At 39.0% G+C, this 27,100-nt stretch overlaps 1 long non-coding RNA gene across 1 annotated transcript in view; it reads left to right on the forward strand.

Moving 5' to 3' along the window:
* Positions 1–27,100, forward strand: part of LOC150075258 (uncharacterized) — a 78,551-nt gene that overhangs the window by 39,757 nt on the left and 11,694 nt on the right. The window contains exon 2 of the long non-coding RNA XR_016547922.1: positions 19,266–19,373. This is a non-coding gene — a long non-coding RNA (uncharacterized LOC150075258). The remainder of the gene's footprint in view (positions 1–19,265; positions 19,374–27,100) is intronic.

Here is a 27,100-nt window from a genome sequence, read left to right on the forward strand (position 1 = left end):
TTTTAGGAACTGGCTGGATATGAGCAAATTTCCAAGCAGAAGGAAAAACACCTTTGGAATAAGAAAGTGAAAAAAGGCGGCAAAGAATAGGAGTAAGCTCAGGAGCACAGGTTTTGAGAACAAGTGGAGAAATACCATCAGGACGTGGAGCTTTCTTAGCATCAAGATTCATCAAAATCCTTCTGATATCCTTTTGACGGAAGACCACAGGAGGCATTGAATGGAGTGTGTTGGGAATGGTGGGAGGTGTTTTACCAAGATCATTAATACACGAGTTGGAAGAAAAATGGGATGCTAGCAGGTCAGCTTTATCCTTGGCTGAAGTGACAACAGAACCATCTGGTTTTGACAGAGGTGGGCAAAAGTTGTGGCCAATAGCTTTGGCAAGAGACCAGAATACTTGGCTACCATTAGGACAAGAAGCAAGTTTTCTACTCTTAGCCTGTTCAAACTCTAGTTTGGACTGATTAATAACTGCTTTACAATAGTTGCAAGCTTTGGTGTAGGCAGAAAATGAAACTGGAGAATTAGAAACAAGCCAGTTACGATATGCAACATTCTTCTCTTGAATAGCTTTAGCGCATTTATTGGAAAACCAAGGTTTAGATAAAGGACAAGATTTTAAAGTGGAGTGTGCGATAAAGGATTCCATTCCTACAAGAATAATTTCACTGACACGATCTGAGAAAACATTGACATCAGAAGTTTTGAAACAGTAATCCGACCAAGGAAAAGAAGAAAAGAAGTCTTGCAGGTCATCCCATTTTGCATTCTTGTAATGCCAAACAACACGAGGTTGGGAATAGCCACGAGATAAAGGTTCCATTGGAGAAGAGACAATCACCAAGTTGTGATCTGAAGTGCCTAAAGGACCTCTCACTTCGACCGTGTACTTAGAAGGGTTGTTTGTGAGAAAAAGATCAAGCGTATTCGCTGTATGATTAGGATTGTCCGGTATTCTTGTAGGTAATGAACAATCTGTGCAAGGTCATTAGTAATTGCAAAAGCCTCAACATGTCAACCAGCTGGGTCGGTGTGACTACAAAACGGAAGCCAGCTGGAGTTGTGAACATTAAAATCACCAAGGAAAATTACCTCGCTGTTAGAAAAGGTGGACTGGAGAAAGTCAAGTTGCAAAGAGAGGAAGTCAAAGAGCTCCAAGTGATTAGTGCAATTGTGAGAACAGTAGAGACAACACATGAATTTGACATGATGAGGTAGAGAGATTTTAAGCCAGAGAAGATTAAAGAGAGGAGATTCCAAATTGCCAAGTCTCTGACAGGGAATATCAGAACAGACATATGCACAAGTACCACCTGTGAAGCGAAAGGAATCATACAGCGAATAATTTGGGCATTTGAGATGAGCAGTAGTTGAATCAACTGATAACTGAGATTCTGTCAGAAAAAGTACATGGGGTTTGGCAGACTGCAAGTGGAAATGGACATCGTTGAGATTCGAATTGAGACCACGTATATTTGTGAAATGAATTAGGAAGTGCTTGTGAGGTTTAGATCTTTTCGTAGATAGGCTTGCTGTATTAGTTTGACAATTCATGGTGTATTCAATAGTAAGAAAAAGTGTGAGGGACATGCTGTATGAAATAATGAAATTTTTGGATATGGCGTACATATGGTAAGAATATACCCAGATCCTTGACATAACGTGGCCTCGACAATGCTCCCCGCATACACACTACTCGGACTCCCTCCAGTCACTATCTGGCAGAGTAGAGGTAGCAAGATTATACACTTACTGATCCATAATCCTCCTAGAGAGTTACCAATAAGTTCAGTCCTGTGTGTTTACTAGCGGCCGGCCTGCGAACACCGTTTTAGAGCTGTACCCTCGAAATGTAAGGAATATTGGATCTCACCACGATGTTCATCATAACCTCAAAAGTCATCAATCACTCTGCATGATGGAAGAGATTGGGAAGGGTTGACTCGAACTTAGCTCTAGAGACTAAACATGGGTTCCACCACTTCAAGCCTCCAATAAGCAAAGTGGTGGCATTGCACCGGTTGATGAGAGCCATCTACCACTTAGTACTGCCTGGTAACATAGAGGGGCGGCGTTCCTCCATTTGGTGTGGGCGCCAAATGGAGGAACGCCGACTTCGACCTCTGCTTACGTTGGTTCACACCTGGGTGGTCACCCACCATGTACTTGTGCATGGAGGTTATACCCACGATTACTAACAGTCCCACCATTGTGAAGGTCGGAGCAGAGGATTTGGCTGTCACAGTCTGTCCTGACTTCGCCGAAATTGGGTCCACTTGACTTGAGTGTCACCCGAATATCAGTTCCATCAGCGTTTTAGACGCCCAGGTAGCAAGTACAGCTTGTCTGGCGTATCTGAGAGAATGTCTGTGACAACCTCAAGGACCAATGTGCATTAAATGTTTAAAATATTTAATTGTTTATAAAGAACAGAAATATTAGTGCATACTTGGAAAAATTTTGTTAATTTTGGAACCTATCTCATTCGATTACATTATAATTTGGTCTTGTTTTATGACTTTTCATTTTACGACCCTGTTTTGCTGGAACGTAACCATGTCGTAAAACGGGTCTTACCTATACACTACAACACATAGACACCACTATACTGAATTGGTTTTACTGAGTACTGTATGAACACACATTATGCTTGGCATAATGTAGGTTGAATCTATCAGAATTGTCTTCACAATAAATAAAAGATCCTCACTCCCTGCTCTTGCTAGTCACACTTTTGGATACATACCCCACTCCTGCTTGGGCACACAACTTGGCTGCGGGGGCGGCTTGTTGGTAGGCACTGTGGAACTGCACCCCAGCTTTTTAAATCCAAATATGCAGTTAACGGAGTTATAATGAAATTTTGGGAAGAACCATGTAATGCAATGAATATTTTTATTAACAAGTCCTGCATATAATATACTCATCCTCTATTTCCAGTTATCAAAAAAATAAAGAAAATAATAATTGCTTTATTTCATACAAGTATTAAACAGAGCCTGGGCCATCCAGGCCCAACCATATCCTTTGGTTCATGAGAAAACAACTATTTCCAATAATCATTTCAATAATAAATGAATAAAAACACAAAATGTTTTTCAACTTTGAAGTTTAACTGTAGGCGAAACTGTGCACTAGACAGTTCCATATTTTGCTCCCAGTGATTGAGCCAATGCCTGGTCGGTGGATTGCCATTGGCAACTTGCCAATACACATTTTTTAGAGGTGATGAAACGAGTTAAAAGAACTGCAGAGCAAGCAGTGCCAATTTGATTGTTGATCATGAAGAGTATGTCTACATGTCTTATAGTTTGGTTTTTGGTTTGGTTTTTTTTTTTTTTATTTTAATTTTTTTTTTTTTTAGGAGCATTAGCAACTAAGGCCATATTGCTCCGGGATATGCAGTGGTCATTCCCTGACCTTTCCGCATCCTCCGTATTTGGTGGTGACGGGCTCGAACCCCGGTCTAATCAAGAAGCGTGTGCTACGCACTGCTGCTCCTTCCCACCTGGCTACGCAGGCGCCCATGTCTTATAACCAAGGCAATTTAATGTAACTTTAAGAAGCAGCACCCCCATACATCAGAGTCACAAGCCACCATTGCTTGACTGTTAAGAACACAACAGGCATTACGAACAATGAAATGAAAATAGCCACGAAGACAAACTAGAAACCCTCACTAAAAGATAGTCTTCTTTTTCCTATGCATAATTTTAAAATAGATTTTTTTTTAATTTTACAAAGGTAAAATAAAATCAGTTTCAGAACACAAAATTAACATCCTAAACATTGACAGACCATGTTGAAATACTTCTAGTTGATATAGGGGGACCATGTCCAAATTCACAAACATGGCATTTTCCCAATAGAAAATATAAGTCCTACTCCAGAAGAGCATGCACTGCACTTGAACACCAGTTAATACCTTTCCAGCAGTGTCTGTTACTCAGCATGTGTGTGCTGTCACACAGCTGGTTCTGCAGAGTAGTATTCAGCAATGCAATTGCTTCCCTCTGTTGTCCTACTTGTGCTTGCTAAGCAGAACCTATCACGCAGCATTTGAAAGTTGTAAGACAATGTATAATAGGGTGCTGGTTAACTGAAATCCCATAGTGAATTTCCAGGTGATTTTTTGCTGGCTAGTTGCTAAGTAGCCAGTCATAAGAAACAACACAGTGTCTGGAGACTAGGCACCTGTGAGGTGATCTGATTGAGGTGTATAAAGACTTTAATGGTTTGAGCATGCTCAGTGCTGATGGGATTCTTCCTCCTGCTCAGAATAATTGCCTGAGAGGGCATAAATTCAAATTGTGGAAAAACAGTTGTAGGATAGATGTGCGGAAGTTTGCCTTTAGCCAGCTGGTGGTTGATTGCTGGAACAAACTTCCATCTGTCGTAGAAGTTGATAGCTTAAATAGATTCAAGGCAGAACTTGACAAACATTTGGAGCGAGGGGATGGGTGAAATAAGGGGAGGGTTAGCTGATGCTATATAAGCTTGCTTTCTTGCATCATGTGCCCTTGCTAATGCTAACACAATGCAGCACTAAACACAGAAACCTATACAATGTGCATCACTGGCTGTGCAGAGAAGCTGCAGCACAGATGACATTAGCAGATTGTAGGATGATGCTGGGGAGCTGCCAATACAGAAACACATACACAACCTTTCTGTTAACATTGCACTCATCATATTAGTAGAAGAATTTGAGTCATTGAAGAAATGGGTGACTTTCCCTAGAAACAAATGTAACTGGGAGCTTGTCATTGACTCAGTAATCTAGTGATATGCCAAGTTATGCACCCACAATTCAAGTCACTGGACAGAATAGTCAAGTGCATACTGCTTTGGTTGAAGGAGATTTAGTTTTATTGGGAGACTGTTGTCAGGGAAATGGTTAACATTTTTTGTAATAAAGATAGTTAGACCAGAATCAGGGTGTGTTTGCCAGGATCAACAGTTGATCTCACCAACATTGCCAGATTTTAAGGGGGGGGGGGGTAAAGAGAGCATTATTATTCATATGGCGACACAAGATTAAATGAACACGACCTGAAGACTTGTTAGATATATACAGTGGTGGACAAAAAACTGTATCACCTTAACACCTGAAGTAACATTTGTAGTGAAAGGTATTAGGTATTGTATGATTGCAATCAATTTGTTTGTCGCAAAGTAAAGGTATTCTGTCAGATACCACTTCTGTTGCATCAGACAATAATTGAAAGGTATTGCATCAGCCGTTCCTATAAATACGGCATTGGAAGGGTATACATGCTCATTAGTATCCTGTTTTGTGGAGGTGTAAACATGGGTCCATGTGTTCAGTTAACACCAAGGAAAAAAGTGTAGCTGTTGCTTTGTCCCAGGAGTAGCTTTCTATGCCTATCGCTGATAAAATAGGCTGCCACCAGTCAGCAGTATCCCGGGTGCTGAAATTAAAGCATGAAACCAGTGATGTAAAGAGAAGACCTGGATGATCAGGCCATAAGAGAGTGACTATGCCTTCCCAAGATTAATGTTTGAAATGGCTGTGCCTTTGTAATTGCCATGCTAGTGCTCCTGATTGGTCTGCATGCCTATCGACCAAAGAAGAAGCCTTTGTTGACCCAAAAATGAGGAAGAAACGACTTGCTTTGGCTAAAGGCGCCTCCATAGCCAGGTGGGCAGGAACAGCAGTGCATAGCACACACTTCTTGATTAGACCGGGGCTCGAGCCCGTGACCACCAAATACGGAGGATGCGGAAAAGGTCAGGGAATGACCACCGCACATCCCCGGAGCAATATGGCCTTAGTTGCTAATGCTCCTAAAAAAATCAAAATAACAACAACTTTGGCTAAAATGCATGTTTCACGGACAAAAGAGCAATGGAACACTGTCATCTTTTCTGACGAATCGAAATTCAACCTGCATGGCTCGGATGAGGAGCTATATATCAGAAGATGAAAATTGGAGGCATACCATCCTGACTGCATAACACTGACTGTAAAGTTCTCCACTGGTCAGATAGTCTGGGGATGCATAACAAGCAAAGGGGGTAGGGCAAATTAAGTTTATTAATGGAACAGTGAATGCAGAAACCTACATTTCTATCTTGGAGCAGTGCCTGAAACCCATTATTAGGGATCACCAGACAGACAGACATCCAAAACTGCATTTTTCAACAGGACTCAGCACCTTTCCACACAGCAAAATTGGTAAGTTTTATGCTATTTAGATTTAATGATGAGTTTGTCTTCTTGTCTCACAAGAAAACAAACTTACACCAATGTTTTCCCTCGTTTTTCTCCCTTAAGGTGCAGTCATACCTCAGAAATACTGACATTACAGTGTTGGACTAGCCCAGCAACAATCTGATTTGAACCCTATTGAAAATTGCTGGTACATAATGTCATCTAAAATTACTCAGAAGAAGCCAACAAGTAAGATTCAGCTGCGGAAGAGCACTGTAAGGATGTGGTACCATTAAATTGGGCAACTGTATATTAAAAGTTGATTAACTCTATGTCAGATCGTTGCAAGGCTGTAATTGCAGCTCGAGGAGGGAAAAAATTATCGAGGACTTATTTTGCTGATTTACAGTACATAATACTATTACGTTAACTTGTCATTTCAGTTTGTACACGTTAATGCAATAAAATGTATGTTTGGTTGTCAAGATTGTCATTTGCATGATTTCTTATATTTCTATTAATTACACATTTTACCATTTGGGAAGATATTTATGGAAATTAGGTATATCAGATGGAGTCTTTTTATTGGATTTCTGCAACCCAACCCACAATGTAGCCAAAGCACATTATTTGCATAATTCACAAGTGCAGTTTTTTTGTCTGCCACTATATATATTATTTCTCCCTGATTGGGGGTTCCACCTCATGACGGGTATTGCTACCAAGTACACAGTGGTGGTTGTTGTGTGTGGTGTTACTGATAGTCGAGGAACCCTCTGACTATCCTGCAGGTGTTCAGGATTGCGACTTTCTGGAGTTCCTTGTAGGTGTTCGCTGGGAGACCTATTGCTGCTAGGCTGCTATGTAGGGTGTTTGGCACCATACTGGTGGTTGTTACTGGTTGCATATGCCACATCTCTTTGTTCTCCTGTCTTAGGTTTGTGTACTTCCTGATTTTTCCCCATGGGTTTTCTGCAGGTTGCCAGTGTTGGTACCACTATGTCAATCAGATAGGTAGCCTTTTCCTTCTTGTCTACAAGGGTTATGTCCAGTCTGTTGTGCGGGATTGTCTTATCCATTTTTATGGCGTGGTCCCCAGTACAGCTTGTGGGTTGGGGTCTCTAGTACTGCCTGGGGTTCGTACTTGTAGTACGGTACACTTTCTTCAATCAACTGGTATTTCCTTGCTAGCTTCTGATGTATTATCCTGGTTACCTGGTTGTCTCTATGAGTGTACTCAGTCTGAGTGATCACCTTGCATCCCTCGGTAATATGTTGGATCGTTTCTGAAGCCAGGTGGCATCATTGACGTGTCATCGGACACTCCAGGCCCCTTGGCGATGTATTTCCTATAGTTTCTGGTGTTGATTACCCGGTCTTGGATGGCAAGCATGAATCCTTCAGTCTCGGGGAAGAGCATCCCCGCTCATGAGCCATACTTTGGAAGCAATTTTATCTATGTTATCTTGATGGAGATCATTGTTGTGTCTGCCATGGAGTGTCTTCTCTGCCCATCTTTATAGTTTCATTTGTGCCTCCTGGTTGGGAGGGGACTCCTTGCTTAGGTTGAGTGGAGTATACCACTTTATCTTCCTTATGGCCTGGTGGAGTGCTGCTGTTTGTTCTGGAAGTAATCCTTCAGGTTAGCAATCGCTGTTTTCTGTTCCCCTTTCTTGGTAACTCAGGATTTTTTTTTTTTTTTGGCTGGTGCAGCAAAAGCTTCAGGCTTCCTTGCACCATATAGCTAATAATAATAATGAAAATCTGGTTTTGTTCTTAGTAACCCTAACACAGCCTGTATGTCTTCTTTTCCCACAGTGTTGTTGTTGTTTTTGGTTTTTAGGAGCATTAGCAACTAAGGCCATATTGCTCCGGGGATATGCGGCGGTCATTCCCTGACCTTTCCGCATCCTCCGTATTTGGTGGTCACGGGCTTGAACCACGGACTAATCAAGAAGTGTGTGCTACGCGCTGCTGCTCCTGCCCACCTGGCTGTGGAAGCCCCTTTTCCCACAAAGAACCACAGTAGGCCAAGTAATCCTTCATACAATTTGCTTTCCAGACTGCTGCATATTCTAGTAGAATCAATTTAGAAAAATCACAAGAATCAATTTTACCTCTGCCTGCAGCTGTGCACCCCCTCCAAACCAGAAGTTTTACAACCCAGCTAACAGCCTCGATAATACCATCAGCAAATATTTTTGCACTTCTTTTTAATAAATTTGTGCTGGTCTGATATTGCAGATATTTAATTTTTTTTTTTTTTTTTTTTTTTTTTTTTGAATTAAAATCAAATTTGATATATCTTTTCCCACTAATATTCTTCAACTCATTTTACAGTATTATCTGTTTTCATTTTTATATACTTTGAACTATGAGAAATTAAATTTTTGTTTGGTGTTTAACAGATGCCAGGTGAGCAAAGGCACCTAGCTTTTCACACGGTGCCTGTGAGATTCCAGCAAGGGCTGTCTAATCTTACCATAGAGCTTTGGTTTTGGTAGGTAAACGAATAGCTGACAAAAACACAACCATTCGCATTTCATCTGAATTGCAATGTGGGGTATGGACAACTTTGAATTCTAAAAAATACATAAAAACCTTATTATTATTATTATGCTGTTCACTCCGCCCCAGTTCTAGTTCCATTTTGTCCATATTCATTGTTCTTTGTAGTTGGTCACACAATCCTGTATGATTTTTTCCAAGATTGCAGGAGATATCAGGTTCCTCTTGACAGAGGTTCATCTCTGGTCTGCTATTTGCTGTTCAGTGACCTGAACAGTTGGGAACTGTTCCAACCACTTGGTGTTTTCAGTTTTGTCCTGTACATTATCATGTCTGTCTCTAGCTTCATTACTTCATAGTATGCTCTTGTGATGAATGTGTTTAACACATTCTTCATGAGAAGGAGAAGGAAGAATGCCACTTCATGCATTGGCATCTTTTCCTTCATGGGTGGTCACTTGTGCAGGAAGCACTTCCAGTTATTTGGGCTGGGTGGTCTTGCCTTTCAGTTATGGAGCCATATGGGAGATAACACCACTTGCTCCACTGTCTCCGACTTTTTGAAACGAACCCCTCTTCCTAAGGCCTGAAAGCAAGTGATTTTTTTCCCGTGCAACACTTTATTTGGTTTTTAGGAGCATTAGCAACTAAGGCCATATTGCTCTGGGGATATGCGGTGGTCATTCCCTGACCTTTCTGCATCCGCCGTATTTGGTGGTCACAGGCTCGAACTCCAGTCTAATCAAGAAGCGTGTGCTACACACTGCTGCTCCTACCCACCTGGCTACGGAGGTGCCAGTATGTTCAGTATTTCTACTTCTCATCTTCATCCAGCTGTGTAGTGGACTTGTTTTAGCTTTGGCATCCGTCGTGACTATACTAAGTTAAAAGCGATAAAAAACCATAGCTTTCAAAGTCACGACGACGAATCCGTCACGACGGATCTTGCAAAATGTGGTTACCCCCAGAGGATTATAGATAAATATGTTAAAGGAAATCAGAGGAGAGGCGAGTCTTTTACACCAACATCCACTGCATACATTCCCTATTATCCGGGTTTGACTGATCATATAGCTAGAATACTAAGAAAGTACCAGACACGTTGTGTGCAGCTTCCGGGGCGGAGGCTGCACACAATCGTGTCTCAGGTTAAGGACCCCATTCAAAAAGAGAACACAAGTGGGGTCGTATATAGCATTAGATGCCCGGATTGTGGGGAATGTTATGTAGGGGAAACAAAACGCCGTCTCAAAGATCGTCTGGGGGAACACACTAAGGCAATAAGAAATGCGGAATATGGCAAATCCGCCGTGGCCGAACATTTTTGGGAGAAACAGCACCAGATCTCCCCGGACGACGCTATCATCACCGATCGGGCGCATAAGTTCTGGGACCGTAAGTGGCTCGAGAGTTTGCGGATCTGTTCTACAATCAACATTAATAGAGATAGAGGTACGCGGATTCATCCCCTCTTTGAGGCCACTATCCTCAGAAGGGATGAATGGTTCCGTATGACTCCCGCTCGAGCCACTTCCGGTTCCACAACGCAAGAGAACGGAACGCGTGAGAATGAAACACGTGATGAGTACCATGAACCTGCTGATATTTAAAGATGTACTGCAGAAGAAGAAAATACCGCTGAAGAAGAAGGCTGGAGCCTTTGAAAGCTATGGTTTTTTATCGCTTTTAACTTAGTATATTTTAATGCATTTTATTGTTCTTAATGTAGCAGATTTTAATATTTTATATGTATAGTTTATCGTAAAGTTAAATTTATTGTAAATACAGGTTATTATAATTTATTATAAACACAGTTATTAAAAGTCCAGTTTCCTTTGTGTTTTATTTTTACGTAAGGTTGGTGCAAAACACTAAAATCCACAGTATGAATATACCCAACCTCAGAGGCCTATTTGAAGAACAAATACTCATGTTAACAGGTACTGGCCATACTGAGTAAAATTCTGCCCGTGAGCATTGTACAATCTCCCCCGGGTTGACTGACCTATTGGCAAGGCTCTCTCATGTACTCCCTGCTATCACATCTGGGCAGAATTATTATTATTAGCTATATGGTGCAAGGAAGCCTGAGGCTTATGCTGCACCAGCCAAAAAAAATTTTCTGAATTACCCTGAGAGAGAGAGAGAGAGAGAGAGTCAGAAGGTACAAGGGAATCACCAAGAAATAGAAGAATGATGATATCCAGCTCCGGACCCCTGGGTGCGCCAAGCCCATACTCACCAAATGTGATCTCCTGGAGTTAGATTCTAGACATTCACAAATTTAACCCTAACTATGATATCTGCTTTGATTAATTATTTTTAAATAGAAATGTTTAGCTGTAAAAAAAATCTTTACAGCACCCTCTATGTCAAAAACACCTATTGTTATGGGTGTTTTCAAGGGATTAGATAAATATTTGAAAATAGATGAAATATGAAATTAGAGTGACACGCAAACATTTGGCTCTGAAGGGTAAATTGCAGTATATATATTTTTCTTCTAAAAAATAAAATCATAAGCACTTAAATAGGTTACATCAGGGCCACAGGCTAGCAAACAGTACAAGTGTATATGTTAATACTAATGATATTGAACTGTATGTTAACCCATCTCCATGTATCAGGTTTATTGTATAAGTTTGCAGATGAAACAAAGGTTGCAGTGGTTAATGCCAGGAATCAAGGCCATATTGCTGCATCAAGACCCAGAAAAATTAGGCAGATGTGGCAACTGTGGTTTAACATTGATAAATGCAAAGTACTGCTTATTGGCAGCAGTAATACTAATAATATTGGACTGTATCAATGATATTGATGAAGTATATCAGGTTTAATGTCCAAGTTTGCAGATGATACAAAGGTTGGCAGGGTTGTTAATGACAGTAAAGACAGTATGCTACTCCAACTGGATCTAGATAAGTTGGGAAAATGGGCCAAAAAGTAGCAACTGAAGTTTAACATTGACAAAGGCAGAGTACTGCATATGGGTAGCAATAACTAAAGAGAAATGTACCAACTCTGTGGTACTACACTCAGTGAAGTGGAAAGTGAAAAAGCCTGGGGGTAATTGTGCAGTCAAATATGAAGTTCGTTGAGCAGGGCAGGTCATGGAGTCTTGTCAATGATATATAGGAATTTTGCTAGCAGGGAGAGGGAGGTGATTATCCCGTTATACAAGGCAATGGTCAGGCCACACCTAGAGTACTGTATACAAGTCTGGAGGCCTCATTTTAGGAAGGATATAGAATTCCTAGAACGAATACAAAAAAGGGCAACAAGATTGGTGAGGGGAACAAAGGGGTGCTCTTACCAAGAAAGGCTGAAGTTCTGCAAATTTCAGTGCCTGGAGAGTAGGCACCTGCGAGGCCATCTGATTGAGGTGTATAAGGCCTTGAATGGGTTGAGCAGACTGAATGCTGAATGGATTCTTCCTCTTGCTCAGATTAAGAACCTGAGGGGGCACAGATTGAAATTAAGGAAAGACAGCTGTAGAATAGATGTGCGGAAATTTACCTTTAGCCAGCGGGTAGTTGATTGGTGAAACACTTCCATCTTTTGTTGTGGAAGTTGATAGCCTAAATAAATTTAACGCTGAGTTTGACAGGCATTTGCAACAAATGGAGGGGTGAAATGGGAGGGTTTTTTTTTTTTTTGGCTGATGCTGCATAAGCTTGCTGTCTTGCATCGTGTGCCTCTACTAATGCTAATCCCTGAATAACATACCAATCTGATGGTACTACACTCATGGTAGTGGAGAATGAAAGAGACCTAGGTGTATAATTGTATAGGTCCAACATGAAGTTCTCTGATTAAACCCCGGGGGCTCACATCTGGTGAGTATGGGCTTGGCAAACCCAGGGTCCTGAGGTGGATATCATCATTCTTCTCTTTCTTGGTGATGCCTTTCTACTTCTCTCTCTCTCTCTCTCTCACACACACACACAGGGGGGGGGAACTCGGGAATTTTTTTTTTTTTTTTTTTGGCTGGTGCAGCATAAGCCTCAGGCTTCCTTGTACCATATGGCTAATAATAATAATAATAGTGTAGACCGGTTGCTCGGACTGTTCATCAGGTTTTGTTAGTGATATATAAAGCAGTTTTTCCAGCTTGGACAATGTGATTATCCTGTTGTATAAGGCAGTGGATAGGCCTAATCTTGAGTATTGTACAGTCAATCCCCGACTTACGTAAGCCCAAGTTACACAACTTCGGACTTATGTGAATTTTTTTGGTAAAATCGTAAAGATACTTTCTGTATAATTGTTAAGAGTGAAGTCAAATGAAGGAACACTATATATTAATATAGAAGCCGTTTTCTTGAGACAGTTACTGTGAATGATAGTCCAACTGATCAGGCTGAAGGTGATCTCAAATTGAAGATATTTCTTCCTAGGTGTGCAGAAAGATGGAAAAATTTAAAATTTTCAAATAGTTTTCTTTTACAGAATGGGCCAGTTTTGTACTACAAATGAGAATAGTTCAACATTCACTTCATACATGGAGCCACAGGAAGATGTTAACTGTTAAACAAACAGTTGTCTAAGTTGATAAGGAATTTTTTCTGATTAACAATTTGCACATTCGCACAATTGTGTTTGTTGTTTCGAAAAAATAATAAGACAGCTGAAGATTGGGATTGCAATGGGTTTTTTGCAACGACATTTTTTTTTACTTTAATAGAAATTTACAGAACAAATTTAATTTGTTCATAAGTAATCTAATTTAATATTTAGCCTAATCGATATAAGTTTCCTCAGATACAAGAAATGAGAAAGGATTTGATGTGTACTGGCTTACCTGCTCACGCCAAAACACGGACTACATTTCTTTAAGACAGCTAGAGAAAAACTCTGCTACCAGTTGCAAAATTTTCGCAGTGGATACTGCTAGTATGTTTTTATTTTCGTTCCCATGCAAACTATGTTGGATAATAACCTGTGGTTTATAAACTGGAATCTAGGTAAATAACTAGAGTTAACATTTCATTTTCTGCTTTAAAAGTTCTGAAGAAATATTCGACATGTGTTTGAAACAGTGAACTATGTCGAAGCACTTCAGAGAGAAACCCCCCAACATTCATTTTTTCAAAGAATTTCAATGCTATTTCTTCGAAGAATTACACTGTAGCCCTTCATCTCTACATCCTTTCCTTCCTTTCTGGATTGTAGTCAGTTCAGTTTTGTTAGAGAGCAAAGTGGGAGCTTTTGTTTGCATTTTGTATGTAATATTTGTTGCCCATCAGGTTATTGTGGTGAAGTTGAAATTCACATTGTCCAATCATTTTCAATGCTTTGTGTCAAACTATCATTATGTAGTGCTTGCCTCATTTGCATGTTGTAAGGTGTGACAGCATCCCTTGTAACTTAACTCTGTGAAGTTCTTGACAGAAAACTTAATTTTGACTGTTATCATGGTGCTGTTGCCTGAGAGAATAAGTGAAAGCAGTACCACTGCACTGCTATCCCCAAATAAGGTTTTTAATTCTTATGGTATATAGCTATTCTTCTTCATTCTTCTGAGGATGTTATGTGGTTTTTGTAATTTTGGCATGTCAGGGATAGAATAGCAATATTGTATTAGTCATTCCCAAGTTACATAAAACTCGACTTATGTAAGAAGTCCTGGAACATATCTCTTATGTATGGTGGGGACAGACTGTATATGTGTCTACAAGTCTTGTTTTAAGAAGGATGTGGGTCTGTTATAATAGGTGCAAAGGACAGCAACAAGATTAGCATTAGCATGTTAGCATTAGCATTAGTAGAGGCATATGATGCAAGAAAGCAAGCTTATTCAGCATCAGCCAAAAAAAAAAAACACACCACTCCCATTTCACCCCTCCGTTCGTTCGAAATACCTGTCCAGTTGAGCCTTAAATTTGTTTAGGCTGTCAACTTTGCAGATTTGCTTGCATTTATAGTCAGATTGAGATCTTTCAGATACTTGATGATTTCACAAATCTGTGAATTCGCATCATTGATAACTTTGCAAATATCATCACTGGCTTTGGAGATTATAAATAACTTTAAGTCTATTGGCATATGCCAGTAGATTTGGATTTTCTTGTTATTTGTTGTTGTTATTTGGTTTTTAGGAGCATTAGCAACTAAGGCCATATTGCTCTGGGATATGCAGTGTCATTCCCTTGCCTTTCCGCATCCTCCGTATTTGGTGGTGACGGGCTCGAACCCCGGTCTAATCAAGAGGCGTGTGCTATGCACTGCTGCTCCTCCCCACCTGGCTATGGAGGCACCTGGATTTTCTTGCAGAAGTGGTTGAAGAGATGCAGAAAATATAGTACTGGAGAGAAGGCTCCTTGAGGAATGGCTGTTGAGGTTGTGACGAGAATATTGTCAGTACTAGTGGGGAAGAGAAGTCTGCGATTTAGGCTGTATTGAAGATAGGAAATAATCATTGTGTCAACGAGAAAATGATTTTTTTGGTATTTCAAAAGCTTTTTTGAGATCTGTGTTGTCGAAAGCACCTTTGATATCAAAATAAAATACGTCGCATTGTGCCTTATCTTGAAACGCAGTTTGGATCCGTACAATGGTGTCAGCTAGGCTTGTTGTTGTTGTGGAGCTCCCTCTAGGACCAAAATGCATGTTGACAGGTGCATTAGTGAAAATTGCATGTTGAAGATATGGGAGCATGATTTTTTCAATAATTTTAGTGACGAAACAGCAATTGGTTGGTGGCCGGGATGGTTATTTCTGCAAGCTTTTTTAGGAATCAGCATAATCCTGAAAGTTTTTCATTGTCTTGGAAGAAATAGCTGGGAAATGCACCTGGAAATGATATGCATTAACGAATCAATGATCTATGTGCTGGACAATCTAATAATAAAACCAGGGATGCCGTCGGGGCGTCACTACTATCAGGGCTTAATTGGTGAACTGCACGCTGAATTGTATTCTTGTTCAGAAGTTGATTAATTAGCAGGGCTTGATTCAGAGACATATCATGTTGCACGTTGTCTACTTGTTCATAAGAATTAAATGCTATAAATCTGTTCTGTATACCTTCAGTCAGAATTGCTTGTTTCCATATTGCACCTTATCCATTCAAAAACTAGATCATGCTGTAAGGCAGCTGTTGTTTTTGTAGAAAGTGCTCTTTTATTGTGCTTTAGCATGGACATAACATAATTTTTGTATGACTGAATTTTTTTGAGTTGAAACAATGCTCTGCTCTTTTTATATTTTATGTGTACTGATGAAGTGCCGTATTTCTTCCACTGTCTGTGGTATTTTTGCTTACTTTTAAAGTATGGTTTCAATTGGGATTTGAACCAAGGTTTGGAGTGAGAAGATATTCTAACAAGTTTGGATGCCAACTCTGTTTTCAGTTGATTCAGCCAATTTATAAGAAGAAAGGTGGCATCCTGTATAGGAATATTTTTAAGAGAATCCCATGGGTAGTATTTTAAGAGCTGCAGAAACTTTTCTTTCTGAAGGAATTTAATTGATGATATTCTTTTAGTGATTTCCAGAGGGGGGGGGGGGCCAAGGATTCCCGCAGCAAATTGTTGCTTGCAGTTCTATACTTTTGTGGTCAGATTTAAATGTAATGTTGCTGCTAAGTTTTTTTTGCAGTGGGAATTTAGAGTATACAAGATCAAACCCTTGATTACCTCTTATAACAGGGATGTTGATTTTTTTAGCTCCCAGAAGTAAAAATTGTAACAGACTCAATAAGTCTGTTACAATTTGCATGGGTGAGTATGTGCAACTGTTAGTAAAACATAACATACCTCCAGAAGTCCTAGTATTGACTAAAGGCAAAATGGACATTAAGTTCCTCTGAAACTTTATTTAATGCAAATTAAAACTTAATACTCTCTGATGTTTTTACAAACATCAGAGATTTACAAACAACTTCATTTGTAAATTATATTTGAGCAGGGGAAGGTTAAAGTCGCCCATTATAATGATGTTAGTTTGAGGCTTAAGAACAGTAGTCATCCAGGTTATCACTTCATTAATGATGTCATCAGTAGGTCCAGGCGGAATATAAATATTATAAATTTGAAGCAGAGAATCCTTAACTTGGATTAGAAGGGAAATTCCCTCAAAGTTGAAGGTATTAGAGATGTATATGTTCAAAACTTTAATATTGGATTTTAAAATTATTGCTGTCCCATCACCTCTACGATTAATTCTTGATGTCAAGTAGGGCGCATAGATGAGATTCTTCAGCAGTAGGAAAACATCCTGTAGAGATTCCTGCATCCACGTTTCAACTAAGTATATGATGTCATTCATTAATGAAATAAGCGTAAACAGTTTATTTTTTAATGATTTTCATTGAGGCCAACTCTTCTTCTCATAGTGCATATCCTTGGCATGATTGTCCCATTGACAAAAAACATACTGTCTGCCCACTTTTTCTTCATTGTCATCCCTTTTCTAATAGGAGGCACCATACAGAATAACAGTCTGTGATTTTATTTGATTTGTTGGTTCCCTCCATATCACGGGCACTGCAAAAGGCATAAAATTACCTTTTCAATTCACCCATACATTGAGTTTTGATGAACAGGTAGTTCAGCATACGAGTGGAGCCCATTTCTTGTCCTGGCTGCTTACTTTACACCCAAAGTACAAGAAGTAGGCCTTTTTTATGGCTTGAGTTAGGGGACACTTGAAGCTAATGTGACTTCTCCACATACATAACAGATGTGATCCAGACTATTCACACAATTACAGGGCATACTAATCTTACACAATGCAAATATTGCACAAAAAGTAGGAATCTCACAAAGAACAACTGTTAACTGAGAAGAAATCACCCAGTACCTAACTGTATTCGAGGATTACTGCAATATAGTTGAAGACGCATTTGTGGCTACAACAACTTATCACATGATACAGAGTGAGGCAACAGTTGCCAATCACATGATAAGAGCATGGTAGTACTGAAACTGCAGTGTTACCATGCATCTTGCCAAGAGCCATAGTTGATAATATAGAGTAACTCACTAATATGAGATCCCAACTGTAATTTGAAAACAAGAGCCAATCGAAAAATTTTAATGTGATTTTCGTGTTCAGCAGCACAAAATTAGTCAAGACTGGGGGCTCACATCTGGTGAGTGTGGGCTTGGCACACCCAGGGGCCTGAGCTGAATATCATCATTCTTCTCTTTCAAAGGCCCCTCCATAGCCAGGTGGGAAGGAGCAGCAGTGCGTAGCACACGCTTCTTGATTAGACCGGGGTTCGAGCCCTTCACCACCAAATACGGAGGATCCGGAAAGGTCAGGGAATGACCACTGCATTTCCCGGAGCAATATGGCCTTAGTTGCTAATGCTCCTAAAAACCAAATAACAAACAACAACATCTTCTCTTTCTTGGTAATTTCCTTCTACTTTTGACTCTCTCTCTCTCTCTCAGGGTGTAACTCAGAATTTTTTTTTTTTTTTTTTGGCTGGTGCAGCATAAGCCTCAGGCTTCCTTGCACCATATGGCTAATGATAATTTTTGTTTTCATAACATTTTACACGCTGACCAGTGTAATTTTACCTGGGGCAAACAACCAACTGAACTCTTAGAGAACACAGAACTCAAAAGGAAGATGCAGTATAGTATGCCACACTACCCTACTAGCTGCAAGCATAATGGATTAGTGCTCAGTAATATGTTTGAAAGAGGGAGTGGGGAAGCATCAGTTAATCCAACAAATTGTTCAACATAAATTTGTTAAGAGTGCTTCTGTACTAAATATTTTACATAATTTTGAAAATATATTTATGCTTATTTCATATTACCTATTTTTTATTATTTTATTTTTTACTTATATTATGCTTATATTTTCTATATTGATATCTAGTTTAAATGTAATTTAACCATAGAGACTAAAGCACAAGAAAATTTTACCATTGGTAATTTGAAGTGATATTGAAGTGAATTTGTGTTATGTATTGAGTATATTTCTGAATAGCTGTATTAATTATATTTCTGAATAGCTGTATTGATTATATTTCTGAATAAATTATCAATACATTACTATGGTTTATTAATATCAATGGTAGGATGAAAATTTTTATCATTGAGACGTCATTTTGAAAATGTTTATCATGAGATGTCATGATGAAAATAATATTTTTTCCTCCATTCCATGTTTTTTGTTGATGTACATGCCACTATGTTCATATGGATTTGTATACTTATAAATTGCTAATATTTATATTCTTAACATCATTTATTCTTAACATCATTTAACAAATTTTAGGTTAATGAAGAGTAATTTTTCTTATTTGATGGTATATGCTATATTTATATTCTAATTTTATTTTTACTATGTTTTGTCTATATTGCTGTTATCCATATTATTTAAATAAAGTTTTATCTGAGTAGTACAGTTGGTGTTCACTGCATTTTATTGAAAATAATTATGAAATTATCCAAAATTCTAATAGTATTTTAGAATTCTTATTTCAAATTTGAAACAATGAATGATAACAGCAATGCAATAAATAAAAATAGTGGCAGATAATAATGCATAATAGAAGTACATCTTTTGAATTGTTCAATTATAAATGATATTTAATTTTTTTTAAAATTATATATTCCAGGCTAATATAATGGTTCATCTACAGAGTATAGATATTGAGTTGTTTTTGGTTATGCAGTTGCAATACACAAAAAAGGGCAGTAGGACACTTACTGAAGACATAGTTGAGGTAATTGAAGCTTAAGTACTGTATGCATGGTATGAGAAATATTCTAATAGGCTGTGTGAAACACACAAGGTCTTAATAAGTCTGTTACAATTTGCATGGGTGAGTATGTGCAACTGTTAGTAAAACATAACATACCTCCAGAAGTCCTAGTATTGACTAAAGGCAAAATGGACATTAAGTTCCTCTGAAACTTTATTTAATGCAAATTAAAACTTAATGCTCTCTGATGTTTTTATAACAAATATTCAGTGATATCCTCAGAAACTCACTGCAGATGTATGCTTGAGAATGTGAGTATGCATGTAATAAGTTTTAGAGGAATTTAATATCTATTGTGCCTTCATTTGCTACTGGAATCAGTGTCTGTATGGTATCACTAAATAATTAACTGAAGTTCCTGTTGTGTTTTAAATAGATTTAAAACCAAACACTGTGATAATTCCTGAGAAACTACAGGATGTGCAGTGTGTCTTATACAGAGTGATTCAGAATTCATGTGATATTACGCGAAGGTGGTCCATGGTTGAGAATCCTGTTCTATAGCCAGCTTGCTCTTTTGGTTGATTTTCGTCGTGTTCTTTCTAATCAGTTAGTAATGACCCTTGTGAACAACTTGTAGATGTGGGACAACAAGCTAATTGATCTGTAATTTCGGATTTATTTCCTTTCTTATGCAGCAAAATTATGATTGCATTATTCCACTCCTTAGGCCTCACACCCTTCCTAATGTATTTTGTGTAGTCTTGCCAGTTTCTATATTATGTCCCTTCCTCCCAATTTTAACAACTCTACAGTAACTTCATCTTCACCCAAGGCTTTCTGATTCTTCATTTTCTTCAATGCATGTTCTACCTCATCAGAAAGGATAACAGGTATGTTGTATGTGCTGCTAATTTGTAATCCATCTTCCCACTTCCTCTCTCCTTTCAATTATATCCATAATGAACATAGATATAATTGGAAGTCTTCTGATATTTGAATTATGCCTTCTCTACTATTTATAAGTACACCATCACTATTCTTCAGTTTCAGTATCATTTGTCTTTCTGTATTACTGCTCATGACTGCTGATTTAAGTCCTTTGTTTTCCCTTAATGTTTGTTCTACTTTTCTTGTGTTAAAATCTTCTTATATCCTTTCTGAGTCTCTTTTTAATGGCTTTGTATAACTCAGTATATTAATATACTCAATTTTGTCCTTGTCAGCATTTGCCTTGCTCTTCATTTGTCGTCTTTGGTTCATCATGACAAATGTTTCTTGACTAATTTTTTCTTCTTTGGATTTCTTTTTACCTATAGATTTCTCAGACTTTATCACTTTCAGAAAATTGTTGTATTCTTTGTTGATATCTTGGTCCTGAAAGGTCTTCAGAAGCTCAAACTTGTTCTTAAGTTCCAGTACATACTGCCTTTTCTCCTCTTCTGTTATCCCAAAGACCTTTGCATTATTTATTCGAGTCAGTTTTTTCTTTCTTTTATTACATCTATATCAGATGTGCATCTTACCATTCTGTGATCACTTCCGACCTTGTTCAGGATGGTAACATCGTTAACAGTATATCTTCTGTTAGTGAGGATGAAGTTGATTTCATTAGTTGTTAATCCATTTGGGCTCTTCCATGACCTTTCTGTTCACCCTTTTCTTGAAAAAAATATTCATTACTGACATTCCTCGAGATTCTGCAAATTCCACAAGTCTTTCATTTCCTATAGTTTCCCTTTCTGTGCTGTTTTGTCTCTTTCCCACCTTAACATTGAAGTCCCCCCCCCCTAAAAATGGTGTAGTGAGTTTCCTGTTCATCTAGATTTCGGTATACATTTCTTCAACCTCTTCATCATCATGGCTCAATGTTGGTGCATATATCATTATAACCTTTAGTTTGTACCTCTTAGAAATCCTGAGTAGTAGCCTTGACGCCCTTGGTGATGTACTTTTGAATTCCAAAATGTTGTTTTTTATATCTTTATGGACCAGAAAGCCAACTCCACCTTTGCTCTTTTCACTGTTTCCATTGGTGTATAACAGATTTCCACTTGATAATTTTATAAGTGATTCATTTCTTCTTCTTGTTTCAGACAAGCCAAAGATATTGCAATTCACATTTTCTAATTCCTTTTCCAGTTCTAATATCCTAGTTTCACCGATTAGCAATCTTACATTGAAACAGGCCAAGTTCAGTTTCCGTGCATGGCAGCCTGGTCATACCCAGAGATTCTTAGCACCCTCTGCTTCCACTCTGATCCTCTCGCTGCTGTAAAAGGGGGAGCGAAAGCCGCTGGGGACTGAAAGCCATTTGTTTCGTTATGTTGTTATGTGCTGGACGGTTTGATCTTTTCATCTTCCCACTAATCAGGTGTCTTGAAGACAACCACTCTATATGTTCAGGGCGTCTCCGTAGCCAGGTGGGCAGGAGCGGCAGTGCGTAGCACACGCTTCTTGATTAGACCGGGGTTCGAGCCCGTGTCCACCAAATACGGAGGATGCGGAAAGGTCAGGAAATGACCACCGCATATCCCCGGAGCAATATGGCCTTAGTTGCTAATGCTCCTAAAAACCAAATAACAATAACAACTATACGTTCATTGCCACCAAAGTGGCGTAACAGGACTTACCATTGAGAAGGTATGCATGAGTGGATTTTAGGGAGGCAGGCCAACCAGACTTCTCCTAAATCTTCTAAATTAGAAAGATATTGGATCCATCAGTGTTTTAGACTGAGTGTCTGATAACACAGAGAGTGCCTGGCACCCTTCTTGAACTCGGCTGCTGAGTGCATCATGCTAAAAATGCCAAAAAAGAGGAACAAGTGCCGAACATAACAAACTTGGATATAATTGAAAATCACTCTATAAGTGGAATGCTGAAAAGGGGGGGGGGGGGGCTGCTATATATCATTGAAAAAATGAGCAGTGATAGCAGCTTGTGTGCACTGCCCAGAGAACTTTCTATCTGACTGCATAGTTATCCCGAAATCTTTTTCATTTTCCACTACCCTTGAGTGTAGTACCACACAGTTGGTAAGTTTCTTTGGGGTAACTGCTTCCCTTATACAGTACTTGTTTTATATATGTTTTATATATCATGTTTTATATGTTTTATATATGTTTTTATATATGTTTATAAAACCTATGTTTTATATATCAATGTTCCCTATTTATATTGTATTATTACTGTTAACCCCTGGCCTGGTGGCCGTGAAGGGCAACATTGCAATCTATCGAATTGTATCATTATTATCATTATTATTGCAATAAAGATTTCTTACTTTACATTTATCAATGTTAAATTTATCCAGATTCTGTTGCAGCAATATACCCAAGGGTTCCTAGGGAATGTGGTGCCCGGGTGCCAATCACAATTTGGCACCCCCCTTCAAAAATATTTATATATTTTGTTGTACTTTTATTCATATATATACATTAGATATACAATAAAAAAAAATCATTTTTACAATAAGGGTGTGAAATTGAAGTTTAACATTGACAAATGCAAAGTACTGCATATGGGTAGCAGTAACCCAAGAGAAACATACAAACTGTGTGGTACTACTTTCAGGGAGGAGGAGAATGAAAAAGACCTGGGGGTAATTGTGCAGTCAGATATGAAGTTCTCTGAGCAGTGCAGACAGGCGGCCAGAGCAGGTCATGGGGTCTTACCAATGATATACAGGAATTTTGCTAGCAGAGACAAGGAGATGATTACACCTTTGCACCTTGCTGCGTAAGGTCTGGAGGCCACATTTTAGGAAGGATGTAGAGTTGCTAGAATGAGTACAGAGAAGGGCAACAAGATTGGTGAGAGGAACCAAGGGATTCTCTACCAATAGAGGCTTAAATTCTGCAAGTTGCAGCAACTGGAGACTAGGCACCTGCGAGGTGATCTGATTGAGGTGTATAAGACCTTGAATGGTTTGAGCAGGCTCAGTGCTGATGGGATAATTTCACTTGCTCAGATTAAGAACTTGAGGGGGCATAGATTCAAATTGAGGAAAGAGAGTTGTAGAATAGATATGTGGAAGGTTGCCTTTAGCCAGTGGGTAGTTGATTGCTGGAACAGACTTCCATCTGTTCTTGTGGAAGTTGATAGCTCAAATTTCCGCACATCTATCCTACATCTGTCTTTCCTCAATTTGAACTTATGCCCTCTCAGGTGATTATTCTGAGCAAGAGGAAGAATCCCATCAGCATTGAGCATGCTCAAACCATTCAAGGCTTTGTACACCTCTATCAGATCACCTCGATGGTGCCTAGTCTCCAGACACTGTAATTTGCAAAACTTAAGCCTTTCTTCGTAAAAGCACCCCTTTGTTCCATTCACTAATCTTGTTGCCCTTCTCTGTACTCGTTCCAGCAGCTCTACATCCTTCTTGAAATGAGGCCTCCAGGCCTGTATACAGTACTCTAGGTGTGGCCTGACCATTGCCTTATACAAGGGAATAATCACCTCCTTATCCCTGCTAGAAAAATTCCTATACATCATTGACAATACACCATGAGCTACTCTTGCAGCCCGTCTGCACTGCTCAGAGAACTTCATATCTGCCTGCACAACCACCCCCAGGTCCCTTTCATTCTCTACCACTGTCAGTGTAGTACCACAGAGTTTATATGTCGCTCTGGGGTTGCTGTTTCTCATGTGTAGTACTTTACATTTGTCAATGTTAAACTTCATTTGCCACCTCTCAGCCCATCTGCTCAACCTTTCCAGATCCTGTTGCAGTAGCATAGTGTCAGTAGTGTCCTTGACAGCCCTGCCAACCTTCGTATCATCTGCAAACTTGGACATTAAGCTTGATATACCATCATCAGTATCATTTATAAATACAGAAAACAATAAAGGACCCAATACTGAACCCTGAGGGACTCCACTAATAACATTAGTCCACGATGAGCAGTGTCCATTGATTACCACTCTCTGTCTTCTCCCCCTCAACCACCCCTTTATCCATAGCAGCAATTTGCCTCCAATGCCACACTGCTCCAATTTGTGCAGCAGTCTTCCATGTGCAACAGTATCAAAAGCCTTTCTAAGATCCAAGTATATAATATCAAAGTTATTCCCTGCATCCAGTTCTTTTGTGACTGCATCATAGTATCCAATCAAATTGGTCAGGCAAGACTTCCCCTTAACAAAACCATGCTGTGTCTGAGCTATAACTGAAGTCTTGTCTAGATGATCCTGCAGTGCTTCTTTAACCAGTGCCTCCATTAATTTTCCGGGAACAGAGTTAAACTCACAGGTCTATAATTACTTGTGTCAGCCTTTGATCCTCCTTTGTGAATTGGGGTCACATTTGCACATCTCCAGTCCATGGGTACCTCCCCTGAGTCCAAAGAAGCTCTCATAATTATGGCTAAGGGTTTGCTTACTTCCTTTGCTGCCTCCTTTAATATAACTGGATAGATCCCATCCACCCCAGGTGCCTTTCTTGTGTTTATCTTCAACAATTTCTCCTCCACTTTACTCTCAGTTATTACAAGATTCTCTAGCTTACTGCTAGAGTTAAATACACCTCTGGCATTCCCCTCGCTGAATAACTCCTCATGTGTGAATGTCGATGCAAAATATTCATTTAGTTTGTTAGCTACCTGAGCAGGGTCATCAACAGTTGACCCATCGATATCAAGTGGACCAATCTGATTCATCCCCTTCCTTCTAGAGTTTACATAAGTAAAGAACTCTTTGCTGTTTTTCTTCGCATCACTTGCCAAGGATCTCTCGTAATCTGCCTTCGCCTGCCTAACCTCCTTTGTAACTTGGTTACAGATCAACTTGTATCTATCATAGGCTTCTGTGTCACATGTTAATTTGTATGTATCCCATGCATTTTTCTTCTCTGCCATATGCCTCATTAGTTCATCTGACATCCATTTAGGCCTAAACCTTGAACAATATTTCTTAGTTGGTATGTAAAGCCTAGTAGCTTGCAAGATAAGTTCTTTGAATGCTTCCCATTTTGAATTTGCTGTTGGTAACATCATCAGTTGATCCCACTGTATAGAATTTAAATACTGTCTCAGTCCATCGTAGTCGCCTTTACGAAAGCAATACCCCTTCCCTTTACCCCTAATGGTAGTTACCTCTTTGAGTAACTCCACACTGTGATCACTGCCACCTAGTGGTTCATTTATCTGCAGATTCTTAATGCATGAAGAATCACTGCTGATAATCAAATCAAGAGTATTCTTCCCTCTAGTTGCCTCCCGAACATGCTGATGTAGAAAGCAATCATCCAATAAATCCACAAAAGCCTTGCTAGTGTGTGAGTGACCAGCCCCCAAATTCCAGTCAATATCTGGGAAATTAAAATCCCCCATTATAAGACTCTCTGATTAATGCACAAAGAGCAGCGTCCATTGATTACTACTCACTGTCTTCGCTCACTCAGCCATCCATTTATCCATCACAGTAACTTGCACTTAATGTCACTCTGCTCCAATTTGTACAGCAGTCTTTTATGTGCAATAGCATCAAAAGCTTTCCAGAAATCCAAGCATATGATATCAAAATTATTTTTTTTATCCAGTTCCTTTGTTACTGCATCAGATTGGTCAGACAAGATAAACTCTTAACAAATCCATGCTGTGACTGCTGTATAGTTGCATTCCTTTCCGGATGGTCGTGCGTTACTTCCATTATTAACCAGTGGCTCTGTTATTTTCCCTAGAACACATTTAAGCTAACAGGCCAGTAATTACTCACATCACCTTTTAATTTCCCTTTGGGAATTGGGGACACATTTGCACATCTCCAATCCGCAGGGACCTTCCCTGAATCCAAAGATGCTGTCATAATTATGGCTAAAGGTTTGCTTACCTCTTTTGTTACATTCCTTAATAAAATTTGGATAGATCCCATCCATTCCAGGTATTTTTTTTTTATTTAGCTTCAACATTTTCTCCTCCACTTTCATCGCAGTTATTGCAAAATCGTTTTAGCTCCCTGTTAGAGTCTAATAAACTTCTGGCAACTCTTTTCCCTAAAGAATTCCTCATATGTGAATGTAGATGCAAAATATATACAGTAATCCTTCGATTAATGTGCTAAATTTTTTTGACATCAAAAATAAATTAGTGCGGTACAAAAATTCGATTAATGCGAGGATATTTTTTGAGTGTTTATTTAGTCACTGCTTTAATTTCATATAGCTGAAATCTGAAAGAAAATATTTTCTTTATAAACTGTGAGTTTTTATTTATATATATATGGTTGTCTGCTAAATTAATTTAGCAAATGCCAGATAACCATATCAACTGCTAACAGTATATATATATATATATATATATATTTTGTTTTTTCTTAAAGTTTAGCTAATATGTAATTTACCCTCAGCTATGAGCAAAAGAAATAGTGAAGTGAAAAGTGAGCAGTGCCTCCGTAGCCAGGTGGGCAGGAGCAGCAGTGCATAGTACACGCTTCTTGATTAGACTGGGGTTTGAGCCCATGCCCACCAAATACGGAGGATGCGGAAAGGTCAGGGAATGACCACCACATATCCCTGGAGCAATATGGCCTTAGTTGCTAATGCTCCTAAAAACCAAATAACAAACAGTGAAAAGTGATCATATAAAGAAGAGCCAAAAAGTTATTCCCTTAGAAGAAAAACTATAAATAATAAAAAAGCATGAATGCAGTGATAGTAGAGTAGAAATAAGATGGGACCATGGGATGGGCGAATGAACAATATGGGCAATTTTGAGCAAGCAGATCAGTATGAAGAAAAAGGT

This window comes from Mastigoproctus giganteus, chromosome 14 (assembly GCF_048544385.1).
Source record: "Mastigoproctus giganteus isolate SK-2022 chromosome 14, ASM4854438v1, whole genome shotgun sequence".
NCBI classification, from domain to species: Eukaryota; Metazoa; Arthropoda; class Arachnida; order Uropygi; family Thelyphonidae; genus Mastigoproctus; species Mastigoproctus giganteus.